The sequence below is a fragment of the Microcebus murinus genome, unplaced genomic scaffold, assembly GCF_040939455.1.
Source record: "Microcebus murinus isolate Inina unplaced genomic scaffold, M.murinus_Inina_mat1.0 scaf029_hap2_Mmur4.0, whole genome shotgun sequence".
NCBI classification, from domain to species: domain Eukaryota; kingdom Metazoa; phylum Chordata; class Mammalia; order Primates; family Cheirogaleidae; genus Microcebus; species Microcebus murinus.
In genome coordinates, this window is record NW_027438975.1 from 205,889 (window position 1) to 221,204 (window position 15,316).

At 62.4% G+C, this 15,316-nt stretch overlaps 4 pseudogenes; all 4 read left to right on the plus strand.

Annotated features, from left to right (window-relative positions):
* The first annotated feature begins 193 nt into the window (after positions 1-193).
* Positions 194-313, plus strand: LOC142868295 (uncharacterized; annotated as a pseudogene).
* A 3,819-nt stretch (positions 314-4,132) lies between these two features.
* On the plus strand, positions 4,133-4,252 carry LOC142868296 (uncharacterized; annotated as a pseudogene).
* A 3,819-nt stretch (positions 4,253-8,071) lies between these two features.
* Positions 8,072-8,191, plus strand: LOC142868297 (uncharacterized; annotated as a pseudogene).
* A 3,819-nt stretch (positions 8,192-12,010) lies between these two features.
* LOC142868298 (uncharacterized) lies at positions 12,011-12,130 on the plus strand (annotated as a pseudogene).
* The last annotated feature ends 3,186 nt before the right edge of the window (positions 12,131-15,316 follow it).

Below are 15,316 nucleotides of genomic sequence, written 5' to 3' on the forward strand. Positions count from 1 at the left end.
TACAGAGACAGCCCCCAACCCCGGCCCGCCGCTCCCTGCCCGCCCCGCCTGTCACCCCCCGTCCCTCGGAGCCCGCGGGACCCGGCCGGCGAACTCAACAGGCCCGACCCGGCGCGGGGCCTGGGGCGGGAGGAGGCGGCGGGGAAGCGCAGAGAGGCTCGGCTTCTTGAGCGGGGCAGGGGCGCCCTCCGCCGTCCACGGCCACACCACCCCGAACGCGCCCGATCCCGTCTGGTCTCGGAAGCTAAGCAGGGTCGGGCCTGGTTAGAACTTGGATGGGAGACCGCCCGGTGTATACCGGGTGCCGTAGGCTTCTTCTTTTCTTTTTTTGCCTCTGGTTCTGTCGCGTTTCTGGGAGTGCGGGGGCGGCCCGGGGTGGGGGTGACCCCCACCCTCAGCGCCCGCCGCGGTGCCTGGCGCCCCAGCCCGCGCCGTTGGGCCTCCTCTTGTCCCGAGCCGTGACACCGCCGCCACGCGGCAGCATGCGTGGCTTCTGGACAGTCAGGTCTCAGACCAAAGGTCTGCTCTGTGGGAGCCGACACGCTGGAGGAAACCTTGAGAGTCTGAGAGGGGAGGGAGTTCCAGAAGAAGGCCAGGATGTCATTTTGAGGGAGTATGTGACCAGAACTCCTCCCGTTGCTTTTGGGGTTCTATGGGCTACACGTAGGAATCTTTGGTGGTGGCACCTGATGTTCGGGGATCCGGAGTCACACCCAGACCTGCTCCACAGGCCTCCTTTTACTTTTCTCTTCGGATTCATTTTTTTTTTTTTTTTTTTTGAGACAGAGTCTCGGTTTGTTGCCCAGGCTAGAGTGAGTGCCGTGGCGTCAGCCTAGCTCACAGCAACTTCAAACTCCTGGGCTCGAGTGATCCTTCTGCCTCAGCCTCCAGGGTAGCTGGGACTGCAGGCATGCGCCACCATGCCCCGCTAATTTTTTATATATATATCAGTTGGCCAATTAATTTCTTTCTATTTATAGTAGAGACGGGGTCTCGCTCTTGCTCAGGCTGGTTTTGAACTCCTGACCTTGAGCAATCCGCCCGCCTCGGCCTCCCAAGAGCTAGGATTACAGGCGTGAGCCACAGCGCCCGGCCGGATTCATTATTTTTAAAAAGTGTCTCTTATCTCTATTATTGCATTTTCTTTTCTCTCTCTTTTCAAGCAGATGATGGGAGTCCAAGTATTAAGGTGACATGTGTTGCCCGTGCCCCCCTCCCCCCCCCCCGTGTTCTTATTCATTTACCTCTCATGTTGTTCCAGCATATTGTGGGGGCACCAATGTTAAGGTCGGGTGCGTTGCCCTCTCCCAGCCTCCCCCCTCGGGTCAGAGCTTCAAGTGCGCCCATCCCCCAGTCGGTGCGTACCCACCCCATTCCTAATGGATGTGTATGCCCATCCCCTCCCCCCACCCGCCCGACACCCACCCGAAGAAGGTGATTCCTCTGTGTCCACTTAGGTGTCCATCGGTTCGTACCCATTTGCTGGTGAGCGCGAGCACGTGGTGCTCGTGTGTCCATTCTTGGGATACTTGGCTTACTGGAACGGGTTCCAGCTCTGGCCAGGAGAACCACGAGAGGTGCCCCCTCACCGCTGCTCCTCATAGCCGAATAGCACTCCGTGGTGTCCACGCGCCACATTTTATTTACCCACTCGTGGGTCGATGGGCACTCGGGTGGCTTCCAGGTCTTTGCGATTGTGACTTGTGCCCTGACACTAACCCTAACCCTTACCCAGCCCGTCTCCTCCACGGCCCCTGCCTGACTGACTCCTTCCCGCCCGGCCTATCACCTGTCACCGTCCTCTGCCCCTGCCTGACACGCTCGTCCCCGCCCGGGCCGTCACCGTCCTCGGCCCCTGCCTGACGGGGCTCCTCCGTCGCCTGGGCCTTCCAAGGGCTTGGTGTGGACGCTGGTTCCAGGACGCCCTCCCAGGAACCCGGTAGCAGGGCGGCCGCAGCGTCTCGTGCAACCCAACCGTCCGCCGGCTGGCCGCCGTCGCTAAGTGGCCTGCGGGGGACGTGCTCCCGCTGTGCCGTGGGGGCCCAGCCTGGTGTCTTCTCTGAGGCCCCGCGGCTGCCGCTCCCCGCAAGGGGATAGCCGCGGAGGTGGGGACCGCCTCCTCATGGGGACGTATACCCAGCTCTCCACGTCGGATTCCGGGGCTCTCTGTCCTGCCAGAAGGCCCAGCTGGCCTGCGGGTCCTTAGAGTGGCAAAAACATCCGAAAACTGAGATTGAGGGTCCGGTGGGTGTCTGCACTTTTGTGCTGGGCACCCCAGGGAGGCCCGGGGGCTGGCTGGACAACGTGGTCTGCTGGGCTGGGGGGGGGGGTTTGGAGGAGCAACTGATGCCCTTTGCACTTTGGGTAGCAAGTGTCTGAGGTGTCTCTGGGCCCTGTGCCATGTGGGGGCGGGGGCGGGGGCGGGGTGGGAGGAGGAGGAGGAGGAGGAGGAGGAGGAGGTGGGAAGGGCCGTGGCCTGCAGTGGTGTTCCCCGGGGTGGCACAGCATGTGGCTTCTTCCACAGGCTGCTTGGCCTGGGCTCCCTGCACCTGGGCCTTTGGAGGACTGGCCCTGTGCTTGCCAACACTTCCTGCAGGGACCCAGAGCTGGGAGGTTGCATCTCTCAGCCCTGGGTCGGGCAGAGCCCCAGCGGGCCATGCCCACAACCTCTCTCAGCAGGGGTCCCCCAGAAGGCTCCTTTGGGACCAGGATTCTCTTGCGGGTGACTCTTTAAGGTCTGGCCCCTGGATGGAGGGGCACCAGGAGTAGAGGAGCAGGAAGGGGAAGGGGGTGGCCATGCGAGGGGACACTTTCAGGCCAAGTCCCAGCTTCAGTCTGATCCTCCTGGGAACCCCGGGGTGGACATCACACCTCCTGGTTGCCCCGCTCTGAGACAAGGAGCCGGGCTTCGCATTCCCACAGCAGCCAGTCGTGGGCTGAGGACACCTGGGGCGTTGGGAACTCCCTGGCTTCTCCTTGGCTTAACATCTGGAGCTGCTTGTGAATTGTGCCGCCACACACACCCGAGTGCAGGTGTCTTCTGCACAGACTGCGGGCCTCGCTCTTCTGAGTGCCGCTAGCTCGCGACCCACCCACGGGTGAACCTGGTCAGGGTACTTTCTCTCAGGGGCAGACTCTGATCCGGGCGGGCTACCGGTGTCTCTGTTTGCTCCTTTCTTTCTTCCACTTCGGGAAAGGCTTCCTTACTGGGTGTGGAAATCTCCTATGCCTTTCCTCGCCTATTCTGTCAGCTCTAAAATTCTCTTTCGGTTGCCACCCTCACAGATGGATTAGGAAACTCTTTGCGGTGCACTCATTAGTGAAATGACCTCAATGACGCTGGAATCCAATATCTAATGGCCGATTTTTAGCGAGTCCACACGCCAGGGTGGTTGGGGTCCAGTGCAGCCCCGGCCAGGCCCAGGCCCCTTGGACTGGGCCACAGGAGGACACAGAGGAGGGTCCCGGCCCCCACGGTAGCGGTGCGGGCAGTTCTCCAAGGGCTTGGGTGTTTTCCAGAGGGAGGAGATGGAGGGGACTGATTTCTTCAGCGCCCCACAAACCACACCACCCCACCCATGGGACACATCCCGAGAGAGAGAGACGCCCCATACACTGGCTCCCCTCCCCCGTGCGCTGTGCCCCAGCCCTGGCCCGGGGGAATAGGCGGCCGCCGGGCCACAGGGTGGGGGGCGCAGCTGAAAGGGGTTGTGGGGGAGGGCCGCCCCTGGCTGGGGTCAAAGGGCGAGCGCCCCGCCCCTCCCGCCCGTGCGCAGTCTGCGGCCCCGGCGCGCTGGGGGTGGGGGGCGGGGAGGTGAAGGAGGCCAGGCGAGGAGAGGAGGGGGGCTTGAAGGTCTCCACCTTGGCGGGTCCAGCCGTGGAGGCGCATCTTGTGTGAGTGTGAGTGAGTGAGTGAGTGTGAGTGTGAGTGTGTGTGTGTACAGAGACAGCCCCCAACCCCGGCCCGCCGCTCCCTGCCCGCCCCGCCTGTCACCCCCCGTCCCTCGGAGCCCGCGGGACCCGGCCGGCGAACTCAACAGGCCCGACCCGGCGCGGGGCCTGGGGCGGGAGGAGGCGGCGGGGAAGCGCAGAGAGGCTCGGCTTCTTGAGCGGGGCAGGGGCGCCCTCCGCCGTCCACGGCCACACCACCCCGAACGCGCCCGATCCCGTCTGGTCTCGGAAGCTAAGCAGGGTCGGGCCTGGTTAGAACTTGGATGGGAGACCGCCCGGTGTATACCGGGTGCCGTAGGCTTCTTCTTTTCTTTTTTTGCCTCTGGTTCTGTCGCGTTTCTGGGAGTGCGGGGGCGGCCCGGGGTGGGGGTGACCCCCACCCTCAGCGCCCGCCGCGGTGCCTGGCGCCCCAGCCCGCGCCGTTGGGCCTCCTCTTGTCCCGAGCCGTGACACCGCCGCCACGCGGCAGCATGCGTGGCTTCTGGACAGTCAGGTCTCAGACCAAAGGTCTGCTCTGTGGGAGCCGACACGCTGGAGGAAACCTTGAGAGTCTGAGAGGGGAGGGAGTTCCAGAAGAAGGCCAGGATGTCATTTTGAGGGAGTATGTGACCAGAACTCCTCCCGTTGCTTTTGGGGTTCTATGGGCTACACGTAGGAATCTTTGGTGGTGGCACCTGATGTTCGGGGATCCGGAGTCACACCCAGACCTGCTCCACAGGCCTCCTTTTACTTTTCTCTTCGGATTCATTTTTTTTTTTTTTTTTTTTGAGACAGAGTCTCGGTTTGTTGCCCAGGCTAGAGTGAGTGCCGTGGCGTCAGCCTAGCTCACAGCAACTTCAAACTCCTGGGCTCGAGTGATCCTTCTGCCTCAGCCTCCAGGGTAGCTGGGACTGCAGGCATGCGCCACCATGCCCCGCTAATTTTTTATATATATATCAGTTGGCCAATTAATTTCTTTCTATTTATAGTAGAGACGGGGTCTCGCTCTTGCTCAGGCTGGTTTTGAACTCCTGACCTTGAGCAATCCGCCCGCCTCGGCCTCCCAAGAGCTAGGATTACAGGCGTGAGCCACAGCGCCCGGCCGGATTCATTATTTTTAAAAAGTGTCTCTTATCTCTATTATTGCATTTTCTTTTCTCTCTCTTTTCAAGCAGATGATGGGAGTCCAAGTATTAAGGTGACATGTGTTGCCCGTGCCCCCCTCCCCCCCCCCCGTGTTCTTATTCATTTACCTCTCATGTTGTTCCAGCATATTGTGGGGGCACCAATGTTAAGGTCGGGTGCGTTGCCCTCTCCCAGCCTCCCCCCTCGGGTCAGAGCTTCAAGTGCGCCCATCCCCCAGTCGGTGCGTACCCACCCCATTCCTAATGGATGTGTATGCCCATCCCCTCCCCCCACCCGCCCGACACCCACCCGAAGAAGGTGATTCCTCTGTGTCCACTTAGGTGTCCATCGGTTCGTACCCATTTGCTGGTGAGCGCGAGCACGTGGTGCTCGTGTGTCCATTCTTGGGATACTTGGCTTACTGGAACGGGTTCCAGCTCTGGCCAGGAGAACCACGAGAGGTGCCCCCTCACCGCTGCTCCTCATAGCCGAATAGCACTCCGTGGTGTCCACGCGCCACATTTTATTTACCCACTCGTGGGTCGATGGGCACTCGGGTGGCTTCCAGGTCTTTGCGATTGTGACTTGTGCCCTGACACTAACCCTAACCCTTACCCAGCCCGTCTCCTCCACGGCCCCTGCCTGACTGACTCCTTCCCGCCCGGCCTATCACCTGTCACCGTCCTCTGCCCCTGCCTGACACGCTCGTCCCCGCCCGGGCCGTCACCGTCCTCGGCCCCTGCCTGACGGGGCTCCTCCGTCGCCTGGGCCTTCCAAGGGCTTGGTGTGGACGCTGGTTCCAGGACGCCCTCCCAGGAACCCGGTAGCAGGGCGGCCGCAGCGTCTCGTGCAACCCAACCGTCCGCCGGCTGGCCGCCGTCGCTAAGTGGCCTGCGGGGGACGTGCTCCCGCTGTGCCGTGGGGGCCCAGCCTGGTGTCTTCTCTGAGGCCCCGCGGCTGCCGCTCCCCGCAAGGGGATAGCCGCGGAGGTGGGGACCGCCTCCTCATGGGGACGTATACCCAGCTCTCCACGTCGGATTCCGGGGCTCTCTGTCCTGCCAGAAGGCCCAGCTGGCCTGCGGGTCCTTAGAGTGGCAAAAACATCCGAAAACTGAGATTGAGGGTCCGGTGGGTGTCTGCACTTTTGTGCTGGGCACCCCAGGGAGGCCCGGGGGCTGGCTGGACAACGTGGTCTGCTGGGCTGGGGGGGGGGGTTTGGAGGAGCAACTGATGCCCTTTGCACTTTGGGTAGCAAGTGTCTGAGGTGTCTCTGGGCCCTGTGCCATGTGGGGGCGGGGGCGGGGGCGGGGTGGGAGGAGGAGGAGGAGGAGGAGGAGGAGGAGGTGGGAAGGGCCGTGGCCTGCAGTGGTGTTCCCCGGGGTGGCACAGCATGTGGCTTCTTCCACAGGCTGCTTGGCCTGGGCTCCCTGCACCTGGGCCTTTGGAGGACTGGCCCTGTGCTTGCCAACACTTCCTGCAGGGACCCAGAGCTGGGAGGTTGCATCTCTCAGCCCTGGGTCGGGCAGAGCCCCAGCGGGCCATGCCCACAACCTCTCTCAGCAGGGGTCCCCCAGAAGGCTCCTTTGGGACCAGGATTCTCTTGCGGGTGACTCTTTAAGGTCTGGCCCCTGGATGGAGGGGCACCAGGAGTAGAGGAGCAGGAAGGGGAAGGGGGTGGCCATGCGAGGGGACACTTTCAGGCCAAGTCCCAGCTTCAGTCTGATCCTCCTGGGAACCCCGGGGTGGACATCACACCTCCTGGTTGCCCCGCTCTGAGACAAGGAGCCGGGCTTCGCATTCCCACAGCAGCCAGTCGTGGGCTGAGGACACCTGGGGCGTTGGGAACTCCCTGGCTTCTCCTTGGCTTAACATCTGGAGCTGCTTGTGAATTGTGCCGCCACACACACCCGAGTGCAGGTGTCTTCTGCACAGACTGCGGGCCTCGCTCTTCTGAGTGCCGCTAGCTCGCGACCCACCCACGGGTGAACCTGGTCAGGGTACTTTCTCTCAGGGGCAGACTCTGATCCGGGCGGGCTACCGGTGTCTCTGTTTGCTCCTTTCTTTCTTCCACTTCGGGAAAGGCTTCCTTACTGGGTGTGGAAATCTCCTATGCCTTTCCTCGCCTATTCTGTCAGCTCTAAAATTCTCTTTCGGTTGCCACCCTCACAGATGGATTAGGAAACTCTTTGCGGTGCACTCATTAGTGAAATGACCTCAATGACGCTGGAATCCAATATCTAATGGCCGATTTTTAGCGAGTCCACACGCCAGGGTGGTTGGGGTCCAGTGCAGCCCCGGCCAGGCCCAGGCCCCTTGGACTGGGCCACAGGAGGACACAGAGGAGGGTCCCGGCCCCCACGGTAGCGGTGCGGGCAGTTCTCCAAGGGCTTGGGTGTTTTCCAGAGGGAGGAGATGGAGGGGACTGATTTCTTCAGCGCCCCACAAACCACACCACCCCACCCATGGGACACATCCCGAGAGAGAGAGACGCCCCATACACTGGCTCCCCTCCCCCGTGCGCTGTGCCCCAGCCCTGGCCCGGGGGAATAGGCGGCCGCCGGGCCACAGGGTGGGGGGCGCAGCTGAAAGGGGTTGTGGGGGAGGGCCGCCCCTGGCTGGGGTCAAAGGGCGAGCGCCCCGCCCCTCCCGCCCGTGCGCAGTCTGCGGCCCCGGCGCGCTGGGGGTGGGGGGCGGGGAGGTGAAGGAGGCCAGGCGAGGAGAGGAGGGGGGCTTGAAGGTCTCCACCTTGGCGGGTCCAGCCGTGGAGGCGCATCTTGTGTGAGTGTGAGTGAGTGAGTGAGTGTGAGTGTGAGTGTGTGTGTGTACAGAGACAGCCCCCAACCCCGGCCCGCCGCTCCCTGCCCGCCCCGCCTGTCACCCCCCGTCCCTCGGAGCCCGCGGGACCCGGCCGGCGAACTCAACAGGCCCGACCCGGCGCGGGGCCTGGGGCGGGAGGAGGCGGCGGGGAAGCGCAGAGAGGCTCGGCTTCTTGAGCGGGGCAGGGGCGCCCTCCGCCGTCCACGGCCACACCACCCCGAACGCGCCCGATCCCGTCTGGTCTCGGAAGCTAAGCAGGGTCGGGCCTGGTTAGAACTTGGATGGGAGACCGCCCGGTGTATACCGGGTGCCGTAGGCTTCTTCTTTTCTTTTTTTGCCTCTGGTTCTGTCGCGTTTCTGGGAGTGCGGGGGCGGCCCGGGGTGGGGGTGACCCCCACCCTCAGCGCCCGCCGCGGTGCCTGGCGCCCCAGCCCGCGCCGTTGGGCCTCCTCTTGTCCCGAGCCGTGACACCGCCGCCACGCGGCAGCATGCGTGGCTTCTGGACAGTCAGGTCTCAGACCAAAGGTCTGCTCTGTGGGAGCCGACACGCTGGAGGAAACCTTGAGAGTCTGAGAGGGGAGGGAGTTCCAGAAGAAGGCCAGGATGTCATTTTGAGGGAGTATGTGACCAGAACTCCTCCCGTTGCTTTTGGGGTTCTATGGGCTACACGTAGGAATCTTTGGTGGTGGCACCTGATGTTCGGGGATCCGGAGTCACACCCAGACCTGCTCCACAGGCCTCCTTTTACTTTTCTCTTCGGATTCATTTTTTTTTTTTTTTTTTTTGAGACAGAGTCTCGGTTTGTTGCCCAGGCTAGAGTGAGTGCCGTGGCGTCAGCCTAGCTCACAGCAACTTCAAACTCCTGGGCTCGAGTGATCCTTCTGCCTCAGCCTCCAGGGTAGCTGGGACTGCAGGCATGCGCCACCATGCCCCGCTAATTTTTTATATATATATCAGTTGGCCAATTAATTTCTTTCTATTTATAGTAGAGACGGGGTCTCGCTCTTGCTCAGGCTGGTTTTGAACTCCTGACCTTGAGCAATCCGCCCGCCTCGGCCTCCCAAGAGCTAGGATTACAGGCGTGAGCCACAGCGCCCGGCCGGATTCATTATTTTTAAAAAGTGTCTCTTATCTCTATTATTGCATTTTCTTTTCTCTCTCTTTTCAAGCAGATGATGGGAGTCCAAGTATTAAGGTGACATGTGTTGCCCGTGCCCCCCTCCCCCCCCCCCGTGTTCTTATTCATTTACCTCTCATGTTGTTCCAGCATATTGTGGGGGCACCAATGTTAAGGTCGGGTGCGTTGCCCTCTCCCAGCCTCCCCCCTCGGGTCAGAGCTTCAAGTGCGCCCATCCCCCAGTCGGTGCGTACCCACCCCATTCCTAATGGATGTGTATGCCCATCCCCTCCCCCCACCCGCCCGACACCCACCCGAAGAAGGTGATTCCTCTGTGTCCACTTAGGTGTCCATCGGTTCGTACCCATTTGCTGGTGAGCGCGAGCACGTGGTGCTCGTGTGTCCATTCTTGGGATACTTGGCTTACTGGAACGGGTTCCAGCTCTGGCCAGGAGAACCACGAGAGGTGCCCCCTCACCGCTGCTCCTCATAGCCGAATAGCACTCCGTGGTGTCCACGCGCCACATTTTATTTACCCACTCGTGGGTCGATGGGCACTCGGGTGGCTTCCAGGTCTTTGCGATTGTGACTTGTGCCCTGACACTAACCCTAACCCTTACCCAGCCCGTCTCCTCCACGGCCCCTGCCTGACTGACTCCTTCCCGCCCGGCCTATCACCTGTCACCGTCCTCTGCCCCTGCCTGACACGCTCGTCCCCGCCCGGGCCGTCACCGTCCTCGGCCCCTGCCTGACGGGGCTCCTCCGTCGCCTGGGCCTTCCAAGGGCTTGGTGTGGACGCTGGTTCCAGGACGCCCTCCCAGGAACCCGGTAGCAGGGCGGCCGCAGCGTCTCGTGCAACCCAACCGTCCGCCGGCTGGCCGCCGTCGCTAAGTGGCCTGCGGGGGACGTGCTCCCGCTGTGCCGTGGGGGCCCAGCCTGGTGTCTTCTCTGAGGCCCCGCGGCTGCCGCTCCCCGCAAGGGGATAGCCGCGGAGGTGGGGACCGCCTCCTCATGGGGACGTATACCCAGCTCTCCACGTCGGATTCCGGGGCTCTCTGTCCTGCCAGAAGGCCCAGCTGGCCTGCGGGTCCTTAGAGTGGCAAAAACATCCGAAAACTGAGATTGAGGGTCCGGTGGGTGTCTGCACTTTTGTGCTGGGCACCCCAGGGAGGCCCGGGGGCTGGCTGGACAACGTGGTCTGCTGGGCTGGGGGGGGGGGTTTGGAGGAGCAACTGATGCCCTTTGCACTTTGGGTAGCAAGTGTCTGAGGTGTCTCTGGGCCCTGTGCCATGTGGGGGCGGGGGCGGGGGCGGGGTGGGAGGAGGAGGAGGAGGAGGAGGAGGAGGAGGTGGGAAGGGCCGTGGCCTGCAGTGGTGTTCCCCGGGGTGGCACAGCATGTGGCTTCTTCCACAGGCTGCTTGGCCTGGGCTCCCTGCACCTGGGCCTTTGGAGGACTGGCCCTGTGCTTGCCAACACTTCCTGCAGGGACCCAGAGCTGGGAGGTTGCATCTCTCAGCCCTGGGTCGGGCAGAGCCCCAGCGGGCCATGCCCACAACCTCTCTCAGCAGGGGTCCCCCAGAAGGCTCCTTTGGGACCAGGATTCTCTTGCGGGTGACTCTTTAAGGTCTGGCCCCTGGATGGAGGGGCACCAGGAGTAGAGGAGCAGGAAGGGGAAGGGGGTGGCCATGCGAGGGGACACTTTCAGGCCAAGTCCCAGCTTCAGTCTGATCCTCCTGGGAACCCCGGGGTGGACATCACACCTCCTGGTTGCCCCGCTCTGAGACAAGGAGCCGGGCTTCGCATTCCCACAGCAGCCAGTCGTGGGCTGAGGACACCTGGGGCGTTGGGAACTCCCTGGCTTCTCCTTGGCTTAACATCTGGAGCTGCTTGTGAATTGTGCCGCCACACACACCCGAGTGCAGGTGTCTTCTGCACAGACTGCGGGCCTCGCTCTTCTGAGTGCCGCTAGCTCGCGACCCACCCACGGGTGAACCTGGTCAGGGTACTTTCTCTCAGGGGCAGACTCTGATCCGGGCGGGCTACCGGTGTCTCTGTTTGCTCCTTTCTTTCTTCCACTTCGGGAAAGGCTTCCTTACTGGGTGTGGAAATCTCCTATGCCTTTCCTCGCCTATTCTGTCAGCTCTAAAATTCTCTTTCGGTTGCCACCCTCACAGATGGATTAGGAAACTCTTTGCGGTGCACTCATTAGTGAAATGACCTCAATGACGCTGGAATCCAATATCTAATGGCCGATTTTTAGCGAGTCCACACGCCAGGGTGGTTGGGGTCCAGTGCAGCCCCGGCCAGGCCCAGGCCCCTTGGACTGGGCCACAGGAGGACACAGAGGAGGGTCCCGGCCCCCACGGTAGCGGTGCGGGCAGTTCTCCAAGGGCTTGGGTGTTTTCCAGAGGGAGGAGATGGAGGGGACTGATTTCTTCAGCGCCCCACAAACCACACCACCCCACCCATGGGACACATCCCGAGAGAGAGAGACGCCCCATACACTGGCTCCCCTCCCCCGTGCGCTGTGCCCCAGCCCTGGCCCGGGGGAATAGGCGGCCGCCGGGCCACAGGGTGGGGGGCGCAGCTGAAAGGGGTTGTGGGGGAGGGCCGCCCCTGGCTGGGGTCAAAGGGCGAGCGCCCCGCCCCTCCCGCCCGTGCGCAGTCTGCGGCCCCGGCGCGCTGGGGGTGGGGGGCGGGGAGGTGAAGGAGGCCAGGCGAGGAGAGGAGGGGGGCTTGAAGGTCTCCACCTTGGCGGGTCCAGCCGTGGAGGCGCATCTTGTGTGAGTGTGAGTGAGTGAGTGAGTGTGAGTGTGAGTGTGTGTGTGTACAGAGACAGCCCCCAACCCCGGCCCGCCGCTCCCTGCCCGCCCCGCCTGTCACCCCCCGTCCCTCGGAGCCCGCGGGACCCGGCCGGCGAACTCAACAGGCCCGACCCGGCGCGGGGCCTGGGGCGGGAGGAGGCGGCGGGGAAGCGCAGAGAGGCTCGGCTTCTTGAGCGGGGCAGGGGCGCCCTCCGCCGTCCACGGCCACACCACCCCGAACGCGCCCGATCCCGTCTGGTCTCGGAAGCTAAGCAGGGTCGGGCCTGGTTAGAACTTGGATGGGAGACCGCCCGGTGTATACCGGGTGCCGTAGGCTTCTTCTTTTCTTTTTTTGCCTCTGGTTCTGTCGCGTTTCTGGGAGTGCGGGGGCGGCCCGGGGTGGGGGTGACCCCCACCCTCAGCGCCCGCCGCGGTGCCTGGCGCCCCAGCCCGCGCCGTTGGGCCTCCTCTTGTCCCGAGCCGTGACACCGCCGCCACGCGGCAGCATGCGTGGCTTCTGGACAGTCAGGTCTCAGACCAAAGGTCTGCTCTGTGGGAGCCGACACGCTGGAGGAAACCTTGAGAGTCTGAGAGGGGAGGGAGTTCCAGAAGAAGGCCAGGATGTCATTTTGAGGGAGTATGTGACCAGAACTCCTCCCGTTGCTTTTGGGGTTCTATGGGCTACACGTAGGAATCTTTGGTGGTGGCACCTGATGTTCGGGGATCCGGAGTCACACCCAGACCTGCTCCACAGGCCTCCTTTTACTTTTCTCTTCGGATTCATTTTTTTTTTTTTTTTTTTTGAGACAGAGTCTCGGTTTGTTGCCCAGGCTAGAGTGAGTGCCGTGGCGTCAGCCTAGCTCACAGCAACTTCAAACTCCTGGGCTCGAGTGATCCTTCTGCCTCAGCCTCCAGGGTAGCTGGGACTGCAGGCATGCGCCACCATGCCCCGCTAATTTTTTATATATATATCAGTTGGCCAATTAATTTCTTTCTATTTATAGTAGAGACGGGGTCTCGCTCTTGCTCAGGCTGGTTTTGAACTCCTGACCTTGAGCAATCCGCCCGCCTCGGCCTCCCAAGAGCTAGGATTACAGGCGTGAGCCACAGCGCCCGGCCGGATTCATTATTTTTAAAAAGTGTCTCTTATCTCTATTATTGCATTTTCTTTTCTCTCTCTTTTCAAGCAGATGATGGGAGTCCAAGTATTAAGGTGACATGTGTTGCCCGTGCCCCCCTCCCCCCCCCCCGTGTTCTTATTCATTTACCTCTCATGTTGTTCCAGCATATTGTGGGGGCACCAATGTTAAGGTCGGGTGCGTTGCCCTCTCCCAGCCTCCCCCCTCGGGTCAGAGCTTCAAGTGCGCCCATCCCCCAGTCGGTGCGTACCCACCCCATTCCTAATGGATGTGTATGCCCATCCCCTCCCCCCACCCGCCCGACACCCACCCGAAGAAGGTGATTCCTCTGTGTCCACTTAGGTGTCCATCGGTTCGTACCCATTTGCTGGTGAGCGCGAGCACGTGGTGCTCGTGTGTCCATTCTTGGGATACTTGGCTTACTGGAACGGGTTCCAGCTCTGGCCAGGAGAACCACGAGAGGTGCCCCCTCACCGCTGCTCCTCATAGCCGAATAGCACTCCGTGGTGTCCACGCGCCACATTTTATTTACCCACTCGTGGGTCGATGGGCACTCGGGTGGCTTCCAGGTCTTTGCGATTGTGACTTGTGCCCTGACACTAACCCTAACCCTTACCCAGCCCGTCTCCTCCACGGCCCCTGCCTGACTGACTCCTTCCCGCCCGGCCTATCACCTGTCACCGTCCTCTGCCCCTGCCTGACACGCTCGTCCCCGCCCGGGCCGTCACCGTCCTCGGCCCCTGCCTGACGGGGCTCCTCCGTCGCCTGGGCCTTCCAAGGGCTTGGTGTGGACGCTGGTTCCAGGACGCCCTCCCAGGAACCCGGTAGCAGGGCGGCCGCAGCGTCTCGTGCAACCCAACCGTCCGCCGGCTGGCCGCCGTCGCTAAGTGGCCTGCGGGGGACGTGCTCCCGCTGTGCCGTGGGGGCCCAGCCTGGTGTCTTCTCTGAGGCCCCGCGGCTGCCGCTCCCCGCAAGGGGATAGCCGCGGAGGTGGGGACCGCCTCCTCATGGGGACGTATACCCAGCTCTCCACGTCGGATTCCGGGGCTCTCTGTCCTGCCAGAAGGCCCAGCTGGCCTGCGGGTCCTTAGAGTGGCAAAAACATCCGAAAACTGAGATTGAGGGTCCGGTGGGTGTCTGCACTTTTGTGCTGGGCACCCCAGGGAGGCCCGGGGGCTGGCTGGACAACGTGGTCTGCTGGGCTGGGGGGGGGGGTTTGGAGGAGCAACTGATGCCCTTTGCACTTTGGGTAGCAAGTGTCTGAGGTGTCTCTGGGCCCTGTGCCATGTGGGGGCGGGGGCGGGGGCGGGGTGGGAGGAGGAGGAGGAGGAGGAGGAGGAGGAGGTGGGAAGGGCCGTGGCCTGCAGTGGTGTTCCCCGGGGTGGCACAGCATGTGGCTTCTTCCACAGGCTGCTTGGCCTGGGCTCCCTGCACCTGGGCCTTTGGAGGACTGGCCCTGTGCTTGCCAACACTTCCTGCAGGGACCCAGAGCTGGGAGGTTGCATCTCTCAGCCCTGGGTCGGGCAGAGCCCCAGCGGGCCATGCCCACAACCTCTCTCAGCAGGGGTCCCCCAGAAGGCTCCTTTGGGACCAGGATTCTCTTGCGGGTGACTCTTTAAGGTCTGGCCCCTGGATGGAGGGGCACCAGGAGTAGAGGAGCAGGAAGGGGAAGGGGGTGGCCATGCGAGGGGACACTTTCAGGCCAAGTCCCAGCTTCAGTCTGATCCTCCTGGGAACCCCGGGGTGGACATCACACCTCCTGGTTGCCCCGCTCTGAGACAAGGAGCCGGGCTTCGCATTCCCACAGCAGCCAGTCGTGGGCTGAGGACACCTGGGGCGTTGGGAACTCCCTGGCTTCTCCTTGGCTTAACATCTGGAGCTGCTTGTGAATTGTGCCGCCACACACACCCGAGTGCAGGTGTCTTCTGCACAGACTGCGGGCCTCGCTCTTCTGAGTGCCGCTAGCTCGCGACCCACCCACGGGTGAACCTGGTCAGGGTACTTTCTCTCAGGGGCAGACTCTGATCCGGGCGGGCTACCGGTGTCTCTGTTTGCTCCTTTCTTTCTTCCACTTCGGGAAAGGCTTCCTTACTGGGTGTGGAAATCTCCTATGCCTTTCCTCGCCTATTCTGTCAGCTCTAAAATTCTCTTTCGGTTGCCACCCTCACAGATGGATTAGGAAACTCTTTGCGGTGCACTCATTAGTGAAATGACCTCAATGACGCTGGAATCCAATATCTAATGGCCGATTTTTAGCGAGTCCACACGCCAGGGTGGTTGGGGTCCAGTGCAGCCCCGGCCAGGCCCAGGCCCCTTGGACTGGGCCACAGGAGGACACAGAGGAGGGTCCCGGCCCCCACGGTAGCGGTGCGGGCAGTTCTCCA